Source organism: Humulus lupulus, chromosome 1 (assembly GCF_963169125.1).
Source record: "Humulus lupulus chromosome 1, drHumLupu1.1, whole genome shotgun sequence".
In the NCBI taxonomy this organism is placed as follows: Eukaryota; Viridiplantae; Streptophyta; class Magnoliopsida; order Rosales; family Cannabaceae; genus Humulus; species Humulus lupulus.
In genome coordinates, this window is record NC_084793.1 from 241,746,196 (window position 1) to 241,751,581 (window position 5,386).

The window sequence follows — 5,386 nt, forward strand, 5'->3', positions numbered from 1 at the left end:
AACCTCTTATTGATTTACTTTATTAATGGATTCCAATTGGTTATGATTAGGTGACCGCTAAGGAACTAAAGGGCAGATCATTCTCAAGGGTCGTTCTTTTATTATTTCTCACTCAAACCCGAGGTAAGAAAAATGCACTCCATATGTGACATGCATGGATATTCATGAGGCATGTTGAATGTTTAAATGTGGACATGGGTTGAATATTGAATGCTTAGCAAATCTTGCTCACTTGTGCATGGCACTGACTGAATAGTCAGAATTGGCAATGGTGTTAGTATGAACTGTGAAGTTGTGACTCATTAGTCAAGTTTAGCAGTGGTACTGAGCACTGGTCACCTGGTATTGACTGATAAGTCAAGAACGGCCTTAGCGTGTCTAACGCAAGCCAATAAAGATTAGATCGAATCGACATCTGCATTGAATGACTCAAATGAGCATTGATGCCGGACCGACCTCAAGTTTGATGAAAACTAAAAGTGCTTGTCTAGCCAAAGGCTAGTCATTTAGAGCCAAGGCCAGCGAGCCTCGGTGACTGTTTAGTCACATGGCTATGGGTATCGAGCCCTGTAGTGATTTACGCATCAGTCACTCATTTGTTTAAGCTAGTGACTTGCTTGTCAGTCGCTCATTATGGTTTACTAGAACCTCAAGTGTTAAATCACACATCTGACTAGAGCTATAAGCTCCTTCATGGTTAATGTAACGTCCTACGTTTTCGGGTACCTTTAAATGACTCGGGTTGGTATTTTTCCCCCGGGTTAAGAATATTATTTTAAATAATATTATATTTTGTTTGTAAGTATTCCATGAGTTATTGCTAGCCAAAATATGAATTTTGTGATTTTAAAAGTCAAGATAAGACTTTCGGTCCTGGACCGACACAAAAACCCTGATCGGGTAAAAATCTCGGAAAATAAAACGAAAAATCATGGCAATTATATTTTGGGCATAAAATACATTCATAAAAGTTAAGGTTTGGTCAAAAATAATAAACCTAAAAGAAAATGGAAATTTTAGGGCATTTTGTGTTAAATGCCTAATTTTGCCGAAATGGGGAATTTTATTCCATGAATGGACCTTAGGTTAAATTTTATTATGTGATTAATTAAATTAAATGTGAGAGACATTTAATTTAATTAATTAATGTTAAGTTTGGTGATTAAAACTTAATAAGAGTGAAAAAAGGTGCCAAAAGTCAATTTGGACTTTTCTTCTTATAAACCTTTATTAACCTTTATAAAAAATAAAAAAAAATTAATGGTCACATATATGGAAAATGGTGGCTGGCCATGTGCTATTTTAGAGTGGTGTGAACCCAATTTTATAAAATTCAAATCCCATTTAATTAAGAAGTCAAGTGGGCAAGTGGGTAGAAAAGCACTCAAGTGTTTTGTGATATTTTGAAGAGTAGTGTGAGCCATTCTAACCCCCAAATCCGACCACTCTCCCTCCCTCATTCACTCTCATCTGATTTTTGAAGACTCTCTCAAGTGTTCTCTCCATTTTGAACCCCAAGAACACCAAAGAAACTTGGAAGCTAAGTCTTGGTCTAGGAAGGGTTTTCCCTAAGGTAAAGTTTCATTAATCTAGACTTTTGTCAAGTTTTAATCATAGAGTTTCAAATAGCTAATTACCTATGTTGTTGGAGGAAGTTGGTTAGGGTTTTTGAAAGGTTTTGAAGGAGTCAAAGCTTATAGGAAGGTCCAAACCTTAAGCAAGAACACCAAAGAGGTAAAAAGTTTACTTTTGATGATTTTGTTGTAGGGTTTTTAGTTTTAAGCATTATTTTGTATATCTAATGCTTAGAGTTTCTTGTTGATGATGTAATAAGGTTATGGTAGTTGTTTAATAATTTTTATGATGCATGTGTATTGATTTTTGAAAATGGGAACCAAAACCCCCAAGGGTTTTGTAGGATACCCTAAAACAAAACATGTTTTGAGCTGTGACTTCCAAGGGGTCAAGCAGCCACTGTATATTGTTTTTGTAAAATTTAATTGTACTGTGATGTTGTTGAGATTGAGTACATAAAATTGAGCTTTTGAAACACTAAAAAATGTTTAGAAATGAGTAAGTTATGCTATTTCAAAGATTAGGTAAAAAACTGTTTTTTCGTATTCTTATTTTCGGAACCAAGTTTGGACAGCCACTGTATAGGGCAAATGATCCCAGTTTTTTCTAAAATTTTGTGGGCATATTTCTGGCATAACCTATTAGTCCAATGTAAAATTTGGTAAGAAAATATTAAACGGTTTGAAAGTTATTAACTGTCAAAGTTTGGAAAAAATAAGGACTTGAAAATAAGGTCATTTTTACCTCATTGTTGGAAAATGATTTCACCAATTAAAAATGCTCATTTTGACCTAATATTTTACAAATACCTAAATGGCATAACAAAAATGGAATTGGGAAATTTTGGAAACAATTGGGTAAGTAAATTTCAAGTTATGAACTAACGAAGTATGTAGTTAAAAATGTGAAAATTAGGTTTTTCACACTTAGTGTAAAAATGAGATTTTGGAACATAAGGTAAAAAGTAAAATTTTGCTTATTTCAAGATATAAATTGGTAAGTCTTGAAATCATATTTTCACTAAAATTATCCCTTTGAGTTTAAATGAATTATTTTTATTAAAGAGTTTTTATTCTTTCTAAAAATAAGAGATTTAATTTATTAGTAGTTAATAAATTAAAAGAGGGTTTAAAACCCTATATTTTGAGAAAATAATTAAATAAATTATTTTCCTAGTAAGTAAAATTGATTTATTGCTTTTGGAAAATTAATTAGTCAAGATGAGAAATTTATAACGGTTTTCCTAATTAAGACAAATTAGGCAATTTTCTTAAAACGGTTTTTAGATATTAAAACCTTAAGAAAAATAAAAGGAAAATTTAAAGAGTTTATTTTCTTTAAAAATAATTAAGGAATTTATTTGTATTTTCTGGATATAATACCGGCTAAAATCTTACATATTTTAACCGACTAGTCGAAAGTGCGGGTTAATAGCGATACCTTGAAAGAATAAGATTTTTAGCGGATTGTGGGAAATACCATTGTGATACCCGAGCCTAGGTATCGAGACCTTAGGATAGGTCTCCCCGAGACTTAGGGCTTAGTCTCGAATATTTTGTATAACTTTCCTTAATAGGTTTAAAACCAAATAAGGATTATAAATCCTTACAAATGACTTTTATTAAAATGACCAAATTGCCCAAAATAATAATAATGAATTATTAGTGCCATAATTAATCCGAGTATACTGTATGGATAACTACAGTATTGGCTAAGCGTAACTAGACTGAACGTTGGAGGGTGAAAACCTGCTGAGCGCTAAGGACTCCAAGTAAGTCAACTTATATTGTATGGCTGCAACATGAAATGATTATTGTCTTGTATGTTAGTATAGGGATACATGCACATATGTAGGCTGTCATAGAAAGTTGCTTAGAGACGTTAGTCTAGTGAGTGCTGATTTAGAAAATATGAACGGTAGAAGTCCGTCATATCCTAGACGGTTGATCCCCGTCACACTGCTTGATTTTATTTATGTCCGGTTCATTACCGCGACGAGTGGCCATGAGATGAGGATAAGCTGGTTAAACCTAGGGGCGCCAAGATAAATGGGACCTAGGGGCCCTCATGCTTACTTAATCATTGGACGGTTAGAATCCGAGCAAGTGCTCTGATAAGTTATTCCCGGATAGCAGCCGTGAATATTGGCCATTCCGTGAGAGTGCCTAGAGATACTAGGGGTTGCCAAGATTGAGTGAGGTTGAACACCCTAGGGGCAGCTGCTCACCAGCACCACTGATTAACATAGAAGTCTCCGTAAAACCGTGTAAATTGGATTACACTCTTGAATAAGTAGCGATGCCCTAGGTAACACGATAGTTACCCTTGATGAGAATATTTATTGGCTAGATCTTAGTGTGGAGACTCGGTTCTCTTTTACAGATTAGCAATTATGTTGGAGGGCGCGTTACGCATGAATTGTTAGAAATTGTCGAGCGTTGGTCTCGAATTATGTTGTGATATAATATATCTGCTTGCTCTGGGATTTTCTGAGTGCAGGGATATAATTGTTGATAAGATATAGTTGTGATATAATATATCTGCTTGTTCTGGGATTTTTCTGAGTGCAGGATTTTTATCTAGTTACGAATTAATTTATCATTGGTTATCAGGCATGACCATAAGTTTGCCAGGACGCTTTAGCGTTCTTGAAATTGATTGTGTAGGGTCCGGATGGGTCCGGATCCCTATTTCTCTATTTGCTTTGTTTGGAAGTTGATCTTACTAAGCGTTTTCGCTTACCTAGTTGTTTCATGTTGTAGGTAAGAACAAGGGCAAGGCAGAGCAGTGAGCGCTGGAGTCTTCCTTGCAAATGTACATGTGGACCGACCTTTTGGGAAGCCTTTTTATTTTTGGAAATGTTGTGTAATTTTCCTAAACTAGGCTCACTCTAATCTTTATAAAACATGTTTGTAACTAAATGTTAAGTATGGCCATACGACTTTTTAAAAAGTTTTTTTTTCTATGGGTTTTTGAGACATTTTGTTAAATGAAAACATTTATATTTCCGCATTATTGAGTCTTGAAAATCCGGGTCGTTACAGTTAATGTAACCACAAAGTGATATTCACTCGTCTGTTAAGAGCTATAAGCTCTGTGTGATTATAATGATAATCATTTGATAATATTTATATGCATTGTTGTGTTTTCTTACTGGGCTTTGGCTCATTGGTGCTATGTGGTGTAGGTAAAGGGGAAGAAAAGCTCACCCAGCCTTGAGTGGAGAGCTTAGGTGGTGATGTGTACATATGCGGCCGCTTAACCACCATGGCCAAGGAGTTCTCAGAGGAACTAGGGGGTTTACCCTATTTTTGCCGCTTAGATCGGCAGGTTGTAAATTTCAAACTGTAATGACCATTTTGTATCGTAAATAACTTGTAAAAAATTTTATGGGCCCATGAATGATTTTATGTTTTAAATAAAATATATCCTTTCCTTTTGATTGGTTTTATACCTTAGCCTATTAACAACATCTAGAAGCACATTTTTAACCAAAGAACTCGATTAGCGAGTTAAATTTACGGTTCAACGTTCACCGTAATGGTCTTGGGGTAACCAGGGCATTACAACGCCCTAACATATTCTCATAGCAGCCAAGGGCTAGGCCCTATCAGTATATCTCATGCTCCCTATTAATCATGCAGATAAAGCATTTATATTTCATTTAAACATTTAAGTATTATAATCACATATATGGTTACCAAACCTTGAGCCGAGCTTGTCTTTAGCGGCGAGTGTACATGCCCAGCCAGTCTTCAGGGACCCTTAAACCTAGACCACTTTGATACCAAATTGTTACGCCCTGGGTAAC

General features: G+C 35.1%; 1 long non-coding RNA gene across 1 annotated transcript; it reads left to right on the forward strand.

Annotated features, from left to right (window-relative positions):
* Positions 1-1,256: 1,256 nt before the first annotated feature.
* LOC133830429 (uncharacterized) lies at positions 1,257-4,579 on the forward strand. The gene is made up of 3 exons (XR_009892039.1): positions 1,257-1,573; positions 1,656-1,734; positions 4,338-4,579. It is a non-coding gene; the product is annotated as an uncharacterized LOC133830429 (long non-coding RNA).
* The last annotated feature ends 807 nt before the right edge of the window (positions 4,580-5,386 follow it).